At 42.5% G+C, this 15,662-nt stretch overlaps 1 pseudogene; it reads left to right on the plus strand.

Moving 5' to 3' along the window:
* Positions 1-11,191: 11,191 nt before the first annotated feature.
* On the plus strand, positions 11,192-12,207 carry LOC109750944 (putative disease resistance protein RGA4; annotated as a pseudogene).
* The last annotated feature ends 3,455 nt before the right edge of the window (positions 12,208-15,662 follow it).

Consider the following 15,662-nt stretch of genomic DNA (forward strand, 5'->3'; position numbering starts at 1 on the left):
CCCTGCCTCGTGCCCTCCTCGTTGACTCCCGGACGTGCACTCCAATTCCGCTGGATTGCTTCCGTTCCAAAAATAACTTTTCCGAAGGTTTCATTCCGTTTGGACTTCGTGTGATATTCCTTTTCTGCGAAAAACTGAAATAAGGGAAAAAACAGAAACTGGCACTGGGCTCTGGGTCAATAGGTTAGTCCCAAAACTAATATAAATGTGCATAGTAAATCACACAAAACATCCAAGATGGATAATATAATAGCATGAATACTTCATAAATTATAGATACGTTGGAGACGTATCAGCATCCCCAAGCTTAATTCCTGCTCATCCTCGAGTAGGTAAATGATAAAAGAAATAATTTATGAAGTGTGAATGCTAGCAGGTGCATAAGTTTGATCAATGATAATTTCAATCACCTTTTCTAGCATCATTATATGTCATAATAGTAGCTCAACTCATAGAACTTTGCATGATCAAGTAACAAACTATTCACATGTTAAAGTATAGATCATAAACTTTCTTGAAAACTAACAAACCGTGTTATTAGTCATCAAACAATTACAATTCATCTTATTTTCAGGAAGAGTCTATGTCAGAGCTTTGATTTACCAAACTCCACATACTCAACTCTCATTTAGTCTTCCATGATTGCTACCACCCAAAGCATATTTTTAGAACAAATAGTATTCATCGAACACAGAGAAAGATAGGGGCTTAATATTTCGCCTCCCAACCTTTTACCTCAAGGGTAATGTCAACAGTAATAATTCATGATCAAATATATTTGAATGTCCATATATGCTTAGATCTTTCCATCATATGATGCGTGCCAACTAGAGAGTAGGTTGGAATGAGAAGGAAAACTATTGACTCTTGCATAAAATTAAAATATAGGCCCTTCGCAGAGGGAAGCAGGGATTTGCAGAGGTGCAAGAGCTCGAAGCAAAAACAGAGATGAAAATAATTTTGAGAGGTATGCTTTCATTGTCAACATAAAGACCAAGAGTTCCCAATATGTTCCATACTAGATACATCATAGGCGGTTCCCACGCAGAAAGGTAAAGATTTTACCGCCCCTCCACCAATGATCACACTCCACGGCTTGTCTGAAACAACGGGTGCCGTCCAACTCTCAACAATCATGGGGGAGTTTTGTTTAAATTATTTGCGAATTTGTTTTTGATCTTTTGATCATAGGACTGGGCATGCCAGTTACCAGCCATTTTCTCGTGAATGATGAGCGGAGTCCACTCATCGTGAGAATAACCCACCTAGCATGGAAGATAGTGACAGCCCCTAGTCGCTACATGAGCGATTCGGGCATACAAAACAGATTATTATTTGAAGGTTTAGAGTTTGGCTCATACAAATTTACTTGGAACGGCAGGTAAATACCGCATATAGGTAGATATGGTGGACACTCATGGAAGAAACTTGGTTCAAGGAATTTGGATGCACAAGCAGTATTCCCGCTTAGTACAGGTATTTTGGCTAGCAAAGGATTCTAAATAGCAAGCACCACATGTTAGAGGATCCATAACAATATAACTTCTATACAAATATACCCAAGCATAACTTATTGTGTTGTCTTCCTTGTCCAACTTCAACTAATTTGCTCAGGCTTGAAAATAATTAATGGGGCTCACAATCATAGAAGATGTCCAAGATAGTATATTTATATGTGAAATCTCTCTTCCTTCAATATTCGTTCATGATTTGTTCAAGTGATCAATACAATGTTTGCTAACCTTAAATAAATTTACCACCTCTACTTCTTATATGTGAAGGCATTACTCCCCATGGGAAAGGCATATGAAACATATATAATTTAAGATTTATGACATTCAAATCATTCAAACATTTACTCATAGGATATAAGCGAAGCACACGAGTAAATGACAAACTACTCCAAAAAGATATAAGTGAAGATCAATGAGTAGTTAAATAATTATGTAGCTATGTGAAGACTCTCTCTCATTTAAGAATTTCAGATCTTGGTATTTTATTCAAACAGCAAGCAAAGCTAAAGAAAATAAAATGACGCTCCAAGCAAAACACATATCATGTGGTGAATGAAAAGATAGCTCCAAGTAAAGTTACCGATGAACAAAGACGAAAGAGGGGATGCCACCCGGGGCATCCCCAAGCTTAGGCTCTTGGTTGTCCTTGAATATTACCTTGGGGTGCCTTGTGCATCCCCAAGATTAGGCTCTTTCCACTCCTTATTCCATAGTCTATCGAATCTTTACCCAAAACTTGAAAACTTCACAACACGAAACTCAACAGAAAACTCGTAAGCTCCGTTAGCGAAAGAAAACAAAACACTACTTGAAGGTACTGTAATGAACTCATTCTTTATTTATATTGGCGTTAAACCTACTGTATTCCAACTTCTCTATGGTTTATAAACTATTTTACTAGCCATAGATTCATCAAAATAAGCAAACAACACACGAAAAACAGAATCTGTCAAAAACAGAACAGTCTGTAGTAATCTGTAACTAACGCACACTTCTGGAACTCAAAAAATTCTAAAATACATTGGTGGACCTGAGGAATTTGTCTAGTAATCATCTTCAAAAATAATTAACTAAATAGCACTCTCCAGTAGAAAATGACAGCTAAACTCGTGAGCGCAAAGTTTCTGTTTTTTACAGCAAGATCACATTAACTTCCACCCAAGTCTTCCCAAAGGTTCTACTTGGCACTTTATTGAAACAAAAGCTATATAACATGATTACTACAGTAGCATAATTATGTGAACACACAAAAACAGTAAAGGTAAATATTGGGTTGTCTCCCAACAACCGCTTTTCTTTATTGTCTTTTTAGCTAGGCCTGATAATTTCAATGATGCTCACATAAAAGACAAGAATTGAAACATAAAGATAGCATCATGAAGCATATGACAAGCACATTTAAGCCTAACCCACTTCCTATGCATAGGGATTTTGTGAGCAAACATCTTATGGGAACAAGAATCAACTTGCATAGGAAGGTAAAACAAGCATAACTTCAAGATTTTCAACACATAGAGAGGAAACTTGATATTATGCAATATGTAGAAGCATATGATCCTCTCTCATAGTAATTTTCAGTAGCATCATGAATGAATTCAAAAATATAACTATCACATATTCTTTTCATGATCTACAAGCATAGAAATTTTATTACTCTCCACAAAAGGAAATTTGTTCTCATGAATAGTAGTGGGAGCAAACTCAACAAAATACCTATCATGTGAAGCATAATCCAATTGAAAATTAAAATCATTATGACAAGTTTCATGGTTATTTTTATTCTTTATAGCATAAGTGTCATCACAATAATCATCATAGATAGGAGGCATGTTATCATCATAATAAATTTTCTCATCAAAACTTGGGGGACAAAAAATATCATCTTCGTCAAACATAGCATCCCCAAGCTTGTGCCTTTGCATATCATTAGCATCATGGATATTCAAGGAATTCATACTAACAACATTGCAATCATGCTCATCATTCAAAGATTTAGTGCCAAACATTCTAATGCATTCTTCCTCTAGCACTTGAGCACAATTTTCCTTTCCATCATTTTCACGAAAGACATTAAAAAGATGAAGCATATGAGGCACCATTAATTCCATTTTTTGTAGTTTTCTTTTATAAACTAAACTAGTGATAAAAAAAGAAACTAAAAGATTTGATTGCAAGATCTACGCAATCTTCTTATTGTAGACATTGTTGGGCCTCCAAGTGCAGAGGTTTGTAGGACAGTAGCAAATTTCCCTCAAGTGGATGACCTAAGGTTTATCAATCCGTGGGAGGCGTAGGTTGAAGATGGTCTCTCTCAAACAACCCTGCAACCAAATAAGAAAGAGTCTCTTGTGTCCCCAACACACCCAATGCAATGGTAAATTGTATAGGTGCACTAGTTCGGCGAAGAGATGGTGATACAAGTGCAATATGGATGGTAGATATAGGTTTTTGTAATATGAAAATATAAAAACAGCAAGGTAACTAATAATAAAAGTGAGCGTAAACGGTATTGCAATGCGTTGAAACAAGGCCTAGGGTTCATACTTTCACTAGTGCAAGTTCTCTCAACAATAATAACATAATTGGATCATATAACTATCCCTCAACATGCAACAAAGAGTCACTCCAAAGTCACTAATAGCGGAGAACAAACGAAGAGATTATGGTAGGGTACGAAACCACCTCAAAGTTATTCTTTCCGATCAATCCATTGGGCTATTCCTATAAGTGTCACAAACAGCCCTAGAGTTCGTAGTAAAATAACACCTTAAGACACACATCAACCAAAACCCTAATGTCACCTAGATACTCCAATGCCACCTCAAGTATCCGTGGGTATGATTATACGATATGCATCACACAATCTCAGATTCATCTATTCAACCAACACATAGAACCTCAAAGAGTGCCCCGAAAGTATCTACCGGAGAGTCAAGACGAAAATGTGTGCCAACCCCTATGCATAGGTTCATGGGCAGAACCCGCAAGTTGATCACCAAAACATACATCAAGTGAATCAATAGAATAACCCATTGTCACCACGGTTATCCCACGCAAGACATACATCAAGTGTTCTCAAATCATTAAAGACTCAATCCGATAAGATAACTTCAAAGGGAAAACTCAATCGATTACAAGAGAGTAGAGGGGGAGAAACATCATAAGATCCAACTATAATAGCAAAGCTCGCGATACATCAAGATCGTGCCAAATCAAGACGCGCGAGAGAGAGAGAGATCAAACACATAGCTACTGGTACATACCCTCAGCCCCAAAGGTGAACTACTCCCTCCTCGTCATGGAGATCGCCGGGATGATGAAGATGGCCAGCGGTGAGGAATCCCCCCTCTGGCAGGGTGCCGAAACAGGGTCCCGATTGGTTTTTGGTGGCTACAGAGGCTTGCGGCGGCGGAACTCCCGATCTATTCTGTTCCCCGAAGGTTTTAGGGTATATGGGTATATATAGGAGGAAGAAATACGTCAGGGGAGCCACGAGGGGCCCACGAGGGTGGAGGGCGCGCCCATGGGGGTGGGCGCGCCCCCTGCCTCGTGCCCTCCTCAATTATTCCCTGACGTGCACTCCAAGTCCCCTGGATTGCTTCCGTTCCAAAAATAAATTTTCTGAAGGTTTCATTCCGTTTGGACTCCGTTTGATATTCCTTTTCTGCGAAACACTGAAACAAGGGGAAAAACATAAACTGGCACTGGGCTCCGGGTCAATAGGTTAGTCCCAAAAGTAATATAAAAGTGCATAGTAAAGCCCATAAAACATCCAAGATGGATATTATAATAGCATGAATAGTTCATAAATTATAGATACGTTGGAGAGGTATCACCCATGGAGTTATATAATCACTAGGCATAGGGACATAGCTGCTACAACATATATTGACAAGAACAGTAGCAGAACAACAAGAAAGCTGGCTACTCAAGTACTCCTAATGGCGCCTATCAAGAACATCGGGCAGGCTATGTGCCTGCTGGCTCTTGTTGTCATGTCTACCACTTCCCTGCCCTCTCTTGTAGAAGGAAGGATCATGGGGACATTTCTTTCGTCTACTTTTCTCTTAATATTTTTGTACACATTTGGATGTTAGTAACTGGGAAGTTACTATTGTGATCCCATGCGTGCAGATACGAAGGGCAAGATGCCTGACAAGTTATGTTTTGTAATGAAACGCTGCACACTCAGTCTATGCCAGAAACTATGTTTAGCACATGGATATGATAAGGGTCAAAGCGACTGCATATCTTTCAACAAAAACCAGTGTTGCTGCTTCGCGAAGGGAACTCCGCCATTAGCATGATGGATAACATACACACCATCCCCTGCGAATGTCAAATAAGACTATTCGACTTTATTGATGAAGAACATTCAATAAAATTTAAACTTTATCTAGTAATTATTGGGTAATGTATAACTCCCAAGTGTGAGCAAGTGAATCGTTGTGTGTGGAGTGGAATCGTTCATGTATCTTTGCACATGGTCTCATTCTTTGATAAAGAGCTCTTTTATTAACTTAAAACATAGTATCAAATAGATACAAAGCATAGCGAGTAATGCTGACCTCTGCATAGCTAGGATACACACAAACCAACACAGACAATAATCTGACAAAAAAGCTGACATGTTGGCACCAGTAAATTCGTATAAGACCGACATTACGCCCATATCGAAGGAGTTGATGGACCAATCCGAAGATTATTTTGGCACCCTTTTTCCTTCATTAGGCATGAATGTTTGATTGGACCAAAATTGGGGGGGGGGGGGGGAGACAGCACAACCCTTTGTCCTTCGTAGAAGAAATTCTTCATAGCAAGTACTATTGTATATATGTGCGATTCAATCATCACTTAGTTTTTATTTTTATTTCAAAATCTTTATGAGATATTACTCATAATTCTAATAAGAGATGCATCAACAATGATTAGTGGGAAACATCCAAAGCAACTCAAGGACTTTGGAGCTTAGACGACAAGCATAAACCGGATAAGTACCGGATAAGTAGGTTTTTTGAAAGAAAACCCGGATGGTCTTGGAGAACGGACTACGGAACATAGTTTAGCTTGCGAGTTGCAAACAACCGAGTATCATTTGCAGTAGTACATTTACTCCTCTAAATACGTGCGGTTTCTAACCAAACCCCTAAACTTAACTCCCTAAAACTTACATCTGGCTCATACATTTCGCCAAACATTTGCTATGCGTCTCTGCGGTGAGCGGTGACCATGATGACCACGTCGAGACTAACAACACTGGCGAGGAAGACGCGTCATCAGCGACCCCAGGACGTGCGGCCATGTCCCTCTTCTTCCCCGACGTTGGATTCTTCCACCCAGGAGGCAGCAATGCATAGGTCACCTCCTCTACCTCACCTACGTTTGCAGCATCTTGAGCTCCAACCACCGAAGCCTGCTCCTTGTTCTTGTTGTTGTTCCACTTCCCCAGCCCTCACCTAGCTCACCATCGACCTCCCCAAGGTGAGCCATGTCTCTTTCCACCACTTTGTCTCTATTTCATGTTATTTGTGTCCCGTCCCGCTCTAATTCGCACATGGGTGCCATAGCTGGAGCTTTGAAGATCGATAGACCGGTCCCGCTCGAAAGACCTTGGAATAGTTGATGTTATCTTGAACATCAAGTTTGTGAGAGGTGATAATGGTGGGACAACACTGTTGCAATCTCACTATCTGGAGAAAGTTCTGAGTCGCTTTGGATATATGAAAGGATAATGTGCTATATGAAAGGTACTTCGAGTTACGGACTTCACTATACTGGGTAACCAAGGGTACGCGAGGGATATAGTGATGCAAATTGGATATCTGATGTTGATGAGTTTAAAGCTACAAGTGGTTATGTGCCACTTAATGGTGGTGCTATTTCCTAGAAGTCTTGCCAGCATACCATCTTAATGACGTCAATAATGGAAGCAAAACTCACAGCATTAGACACAACAATTGTTGAAGTAGAGTGGCTTCGAGAACTCCTGATAGACTTGCCGGTGATTCAAAAACCAATAACAACTATCATAAGAACTATGATAATCAAACGATGTTAGTGAAGGTAAATGGTTATAAGGATAATAAGAAGTCATCAAGACATGTGGGAAGGATAACGAAATCTATCAGATTTATAAAAAAACTTTAAATTTATAGGTATAAAGTTATAAACACATCAAAGAATTTGGCAGACCCCCACACAAGGGGTTTATCATGGAATATTGTATGCATAGAGGGAGATGGGATCGAGACCCACTACATAAGTTGTTCATGGTGGTAGCCCATTCTATGTGATCAAAGATCTCGTGAATTATGAATTAGAATTGATGAGACAAGCTATTGGGTAAATGTGAGGGGAGTACTTACTTTTATCCACTCTGTTACGATGCAAATCTCTCATGATCTGTATGGTAGGTTGACATTTACCTTAATGTGTTCTGAATGGCTTGCCTAGGCAAAGATGTTGTCGTGCGGAACACCTTGAAAGAAAGTACCTATATGAGTTAAACTGTTAAACATTGAGTCTATGAGAGTTGGATGCTCTCTAATAAACTCATGAAGAGGCCCCCGGAGTATGACGTATATGCTCCTACATGTGGGAAAGCTTTTCAACGGTCTAGTACCGGTAAAGGCTTTGCGTGAATCATGTTTAAACAAAACTTGTAGTTCAGAGATAGTCCACTCTTCAGGTTGCGAATGAGCGTAGCATTGAGTTCTAGGTGGAATTTCAGCTTAATAGTCCTCATCGGAATACCGATATATAAACATGTTCTGAAACCATAGGCAGACTTTATGTGCCTATGAGATTTGGTGGGAGATTGTTGAAATTATTGGTCCCAACCCATTTAATAATTCATAACTTTATGTAATAATTCCTAGAAAAATCCCAAAGGCCATGTGGTCCATTCATGACAAAGGGGTGTGGAAAGTTTAGTTTCACCATGCTAGTGGATTATGTGGTAGACCAACTTATAAGGTAAGTTGTTTCACATAACAATAATAGCTTGAGAAGAGGACACACACGCGCGCGCTCCTCCTTCTCTGTCCGCCTGCCACAAACCATGTCATGCCTTGCACGTGCGTCATGTTTCGTCATCGAGCCAAGCCGTACTAGGACCTATGCCACGTGTGCGTGCTACCTTTTTTTTGTCACGCAAGAAAAAAAATTGAAACTTTTTTTCTTCTAGTGGGAGATGAATCCGAACAGTCGCGGCGTATTGTTTCTCTTTTTCTCTCTAGTGGGCATCCATTTATCTTCCACTACTAAGGGGTCAGTTGCAACTCGCCTCGTCTATAAGAGGTCACTCCTCTTTCCAGACGAGACACACTTTCGTTCATTCATTTCAGAGCATCACGCTGCCTACCTCTTTTCCATCTCGCTTCTCGGCATGCACCAAGGAGTGAGATAGTAGACCTTCGAAGCCCCGCCTCTTGCGATCAGGTATGGGAGAGGGGCGATTGGGTTTTGGGGCAGAGCTTCCACATGATTGTTGGATCTTTTTCAACGTGGCTACAAATGATGAGTTCCCTGACGACTTCTTTCCCGACGTCGACCAACTTCTTCACAACATGACACTCGGTGATTGTGCTGTTGTGATTGCAAACTCTTCTTCTTCTTCAGTTGTGATGTATGTTTTCTTATCCTCTTCATTAGGGTTTGCGTTTGGTCTACTAGCAGTAGCAGTCGATATCGATATGATGCTTATCCTTTTTATTATCTATTGCATGCCTAGATTCAATAATCTGTCTCCTATTTCGATTGCCATGTCTATCATATTTTATCTACAGTTTTTTTGATTTAAACTTAATGGAAAATTGCTCAATCATTCAATAGTTTCCCCTACTGCGACCCATCGATGTCGCCGGTTTGCCTCGTCATGTGTGGCTTTAGGGACATGGAACTGCGGTAGATCCTGGCCCTTGTCGGTGGGAGGGCATCATTTTTAGGTGTTTTTTTAGTTTCATTAGGTTTTGTGTTCTGCTTAGGAAGGCGAGGCGGCGGTGGATACCTGAAGATAGAATAAGATTCTTTCAACCTAACCTCCACCCAGACAGTGTTTATAGCGTTGTCGAAGGGCGTGTGGAGATGTGTCTCCGGTGGATCTCTTGTGATTCTGTCCGCGTTTTGTCTTTGTTGGATCTGCTTGGATCTGGTCTTTGTTTGTTTGCGTTCGTGTGTTACAGGTTTGATCCTTTCAGTATATGCTTCTCTTCGTGGTTGCTATTATCGTGCGCTGATCTTTGGGTGCTTAGGCCCCGTTCGGATCTTCTCCAGCTTCACGGAACAGCTAGCTTCCCGGGAAGCCAGTCGTCGCTAGTTTCCGAGGGGAGAAAGATGCGTTCGGCAACACCAAGCAACTCCTCTCGATCAGAATGGGCTGACAACCCAGAAAGCGAGCCCAAGGCCCAGTTCGGTGGCTCATCACAAGAGGAAAACTGTACGAGGAGAAGAAAAAAATTCATGGATGCCACTTTGGAAGGGCATTCCAACGCAATTTAAAGCAACTTCCCCTTCTCGTTTACGCGAACCTGCCCTTTGGCTGCTCCAAAAATTTGCACTACGAGTCGCTCGTTCTCCAGAAGCGGGATTCTCGGAGCTGTCCCGTTTGGGTGGCTTCTCGCTGGCTTCTTCGGAAGTTGGATTGTGGAGAAGATCCGAACGGGGCCTTAGCATGATGACTTCCTGGCTGTCTAGTACAACAAGGTTTGCCCGGCTCCGGCGAGGGAGGTGCGATCACGGTAGCGCCTCGTCGGCTGGCTCCAGTATTTGTAGTCATCGCTACGCAGTCTGCAGACCTAGATGTATTTGTTTCTTATGTGTTATTTGTATTACCTTCACAATTGATGAATAATAGATTGATTATTTTTTAGAAAAAAACATCTTGAAGTTGCAACCCAATTTCTTTTTAGGAATTTATTGTTCACACGAATCAAAGCTATATCCTTGCATTCCCTGAAGAAACTTCAAAATCCAGCAAAAGAAAAGAAAACCATGAGTTCCCCCAAGTGATGGGGACCGCTACGCCGCCGGCGGTGGCGATGGCGACTCCGCCCGCCATCTTCGCAGCTCATCGGGCCCCTCGATGTGTCTCCAGCTTTCTACGGGGGCAGCTGGCTCCCTTCTGCGCCGACAGCCTGCTCCAACACCGACCGCATCCGCATCAACGGATACTCCCCCGTGTCCGGCGGCTCGGCGGCGCAACAGCGGGTGAGTGACCGACCGCCCACCACCAGCCATTGCTGGGTAGGGGTTTGATTCTTTGCCTTTTGTTCTGAAATCACTGACGCGGAAAGGGATCAACCATTGTCAGGTCTCAGGTCAGATCCCTTTCTTGCCACCCCGAACCAAAAAAATGGGCGAAGGAGAAAGGAATAACAGGGGCCATGGCCGTGGGTGGCTTTGCCAGCGACTCAAGCAAGGCACCCTCTTTCTTATACGGCTTCTTCCGGTGCCCCCGCCAGCGAGCCCAAAGCTAAGCATCAGCCTGGCTTGTTTAGCCGGCAAAGCATCCAGATCCATCACCAACCAGCAAGGCAGAGCACCACATTTCAGCCTAATTGCTACCGTCCTCTTCAACATCTCCTAGCGAGTCTGGAAGCCAAACACACACACACTCTCTGTTGGATCACCCATTAATTTCTTCGCTGGTCTGAGGACAAAGCAAGGAGAAACCAACCATGGCCATGGTGCTGGACGCCTTTGCATCCTACATTGCCGATACGATCAAGCAGATGGCGGCGGACGAGGTAGGGATGCTGCTCGACATCACCGGCGAGATCGACAGCCTGCAGGACAAGCTGGAGAGCCTGAGGGACTACCTCGCCGACGCTGACAGGAAGCGCATCACCGACCGGAGGGTGCAGGGGTGGGTCACTAAGCTCAAGGGTGTCATGTACGAGGGGACCAACATCCTCGACCTCTGCGAGCTCAATGCCATGGGTCGGCGGGACGTAGCACCCGCATCCTACTACAACCCGCTGCTCTTCTGCTTGCGGCACCCCAGGTTCGCCCATGACATTGGCAGCCGCATCAGGAAGCTCAACAAGAGGCTGGACGACATCTGCAAATTGGGTGCTGCCTTCAGCTTCATCAAGCTGGAGACCTACCAGGACTACAGGACCGGCCGACCTTCTGCGGCTGACCGGAAGACGGATCCGGTGTTGGAACGCTCAGCATCATCGGTGAGAAGATTGAAGAGGATACAAGAGCACTGGTTGAGGAGTTGACAAAGGATAACGATGGTATCATGGTGGTCGCCATCGTCGGTGTCGGTGGGATCGGGAAGACCACACCCTTGCCAAGAAGGTCTTTAACGACGAGGAAGTGCAACCCAAATTTGAAAAGAAGATATGGCTGAGCGTCGCACAAGACTTCAGCGAGGTTGAGCTGCTAAGGTCGGCCATCACTGCTGCCAATGGAGAACTCCCTGCGACTCCAGACATATATATGCTTGTCCCGGCCCTTCTCAATGCGGTCAGAAATAAGAAGTTTTTTCTAGTTTTGGATGACATGCGGAGTGATAGAGCATGGACCTCATTACTCAATCGTCCCTTCAGCTATGGTGCCCCTGGTAGCCGGATTGTTATCACCACAAGAAATGATACGGTTGCCCGAGGCACAAGAGCCAGAGAGCGCTACCACCGCATCGACAAATTACGGCCCCGCCAACGGCGCCAGAAAAGAGCTTAGTTGACGGGGTGTTAGTGCCGGTTACCTCGCCTCCCCGGCAACGGCGCCAGAAAAGAGCTTGATGTCTAGTACACAACCTTTTTCTTGTAGACGTTGTTGGGCCTCCAAGTGCAGAGGTTTGTAGGAAAGTAGCAAATTTCCCTCAAGTGGATGACCTAAGGTTTATCAATCCGTGGGAGGCGTAGGATGAAGATGGTCTCTCTCAAGCAACCCTACAACCAAATAACAAAGAGTCTCTTGTGTCCCCAACACACCCAATACAATGGTAATTGTATAGGTGCACTAGTTTGGCGAAAAGAAGGTGATACAAGTGCAATATGGATGGTAGATATGGGTATTTGTAATATGAAAATATAAAAACAGCAAGGTAACTAATGACAAAAGTGAGCGTAAACTGTATTGCAATGCTAGGAAACAAGGCCTAAGGTTCATACTTTCACTAGTGCAAGTTCTCTCAACAATAATAGCATAACTGGATCATATAAACTATCCCTCAACATGCAACAAAGAGTCACTCCAAAGTCACTAATAGCGGAGAACAAACGAAGAGATTGTTGTAGGGTACGAAACCACCTCAAAGTTATTCTTTCTGATCGATCTATTCAAGAGTTCATACTAGAATAACACCTTAAGACAAAAATCAACCAAAACCCTAATGTCACCTAGATACTCCAATGTCACCTCAAGTATCCGTGGGTATGATTATACGATATGGATCACACAATCTCAGATTCATCTATTCAACTAACACAAAGAACTTCAAAGAGTGCCCCAAGGTTTCTACCGGAGAGTCAAGACGAAAACTTGTGCCAAGCCCTATGCATAAGTTCACAAGGTCACTGAACCCGCAAGTTGATCACCAAAACATGCATCAATTAGATCACGTGAATATCCCATTGTCACCACAGATAAGCACATGCAAGACATACATCAAGTGTTCTCAAATCCTTAAAGACTCAATCCGATAAGATAACTTCAAAGGGAAAATTCAATCCATTACAAGAGAGTAGAGGGCGAGAAACATCATAAGATCCAACTATAATAGCAAAGCTCGCGGTACATCAAGATCATGTTGAATCATGAACACGAGAGAGAGAGAGAGAGATCAAACACATAGCTACTGGTACATACCCTCAGCCCCGAGGGTGAACTACTCCCTCCTCATCATGGAGAGCGCCGGGATGATGAAGATGGCCACCGATGAGGGATCCCCCCTCCGGCAGGGTGCCGGAACAGGGTCCCGATTGGTTTTTGGTGGCTACAGAGGCTTTCGGCGGCGGAAATCCTCATCTATGGTGCTCTCGGATGTTTTCGGGGTATATGGATATATATAGGCGAAAGAAGTCGGTCAGGGGAGCCACGAGGGGCCCACGAGGGTGGGAGCGCGCCCAGGGGGTAGGGCGTGCCCCTGACCCTCGTGGCCACCTCGAAGCTTCCCTGACGTCTACTCCAAGTCTCCTGGATTGCTTCCGTTCCAAAAATAACTCTCCCGAAGGTTTCATTCCGTTTGGACTCCGTTTGATATTCCTTTTCTTCGAAACACTGAAATAGGCAAGAAAACAACAATTTGGGCTCGGCCTCCGGATAATAGGTTAGTCCCAAAAATAATATAAAAGTGTATAATAAAGCCCATAAACATCCAAAATGGGTAATATAATAGCATGGATACTTCATAAATTATAGATACGTTGGAGACGTATCACCCCTCACATTATCTTCGTGGCGTTCATTGTGGTCAGTGTCATGCGGCACATTCTCCATGTCATCATCGCCATCCCTGTCAAGACCAGCGTCAATGTAGTAAAAATTAGTTCTAACAGAAGAATGAAAACTCAGTATCATATTAAAACATAGGCGAAGAGTGACCTCATCCCCACGATTCTGTGGCGGTGGCTCCATGAAGTCATCATCATCATCTTGATGGTCGCCACGAGCCATATTTGCTACAGTAAGAGCAAAAACACATTAGTGTGAAATGAAAACACATCAGACAAATCCAGAAAGTGATACACTAAGTAATGAATCACTGGATATCATCATTAACAGAAAATGAAAACTGCCACATTTACCCCACAGTTTTAGCATGTGAAAAGGTTGTAATTGCCATGTGCTGAACATGCACAGACAGGCAAAAAATAACCAATTGGACAGCAGGTGCGAAAACATGGCAACTGGATATGTGTTTGCGTCTTAAGAAAGCAGTTGCCATGTAGGAGATTCAATTTGCCATATTGGTAAAATAAACAATGTGGCAACTGAGGGCAGTACATCGGAACACCGAACTACCATTGTCTAACAATCAGTGTGGCAACTAACACATTGGCTTAATAAAAAGCACATGCCACATCTACTAAGTTCAGGTTGCCATGTTAACAAAACAAAAAGATGTGGCAACTAAGACGCTGATTGATTGATTGATTTATTCAGTTGATCGGATATACACAACCAACACCATGGGAATTAATGTGTTTGTTGGCTACCAACAGTACATTACAAGAGAAGACAATAGATTAGATGGATACATACTCTACTTTCAGAACTCTGAATATATACTCTGCTCAGTGCGGAGCCAGAAAACTGAATATAGATACTAGTAGAAAAACGACCTTTAGTACTGGTTCGTAAGGACCTTTAGTCCCGGTTCTGTAACCGGCACTAAATGGTGGGGACTAAAGGTACCCCCCCCTTTAGTCCCGGTTCAACACGAATCAGGGCCAAAGGCCCACCACGTGGCACGAGCCCACGCGGTGGTCTGGGGACCTTTAGTACCGGTTGGTAACACCAACCGGTACTAAAGGTTTTTTTTGATTTTTTTGAAAAAAAATTGATTTTTTATTTTCAAATTTCTGAATTATTTGACGATTTAGTCTCTAATCACCCCTCATCATTCCAAATCATCTAACTTCCCGGCCGGTCACCCATCCTTTCACTACTCCAGCCTGAGCACGCTTAACTTCCGAGTTCTATTCCCCCTAGTTCCCAAGTCTGCACTTATTGTTTACCTAACAATAGTAAGCTGTCAATCCTATTAACCCTCAGGAGTTTAGCTTGAGCATGAAGTCACATGTTTCACCGTTTGAGATTAAAACTATTATTCTAAAAAATAATTATTATTTAGTAACAGTAATATTTCTTGAATAAGTAGTTTGACCAGATTTGACCATAGTTTGACCAAAAGTCAAAAAAAAGTAAAATAATTATTTATTAACACTAATATTTCTTGAATAAGTAGTTTGACCATAGTTTGACCACAATTTGACCAGATTTAACGAAAAGTAAAAAAACTGAAATTTGAGCATATCTTTTTTTCCTTTTAGAATATGAGGATTCTAAAAATTTGCAAACAGGCCTACGGCCATCAAAATCGGATGCATATTTTCATGCTGATTTTTTTTGATATATTAAGCATTTTTTTCGACATCGTATGCAAAAGATATGGCCGTTTTCCTTTTTCATAAC

Source organism: Aegilops tauschii, chromosome 7, assembly GCF_002575655.3.
Source record: "Aegilops tauschii subsp. strangulata cultivar AL8/78 chromosome 7, Aet v6.0, whole genome shotgun sequence".
Classification (NCBI taxonomy): Eukaryota; Viridiplantae; Streptophyta; class Magnoliopsida; order Poales; family Poaceae; genus Aegilops; species Aegilops tauschii.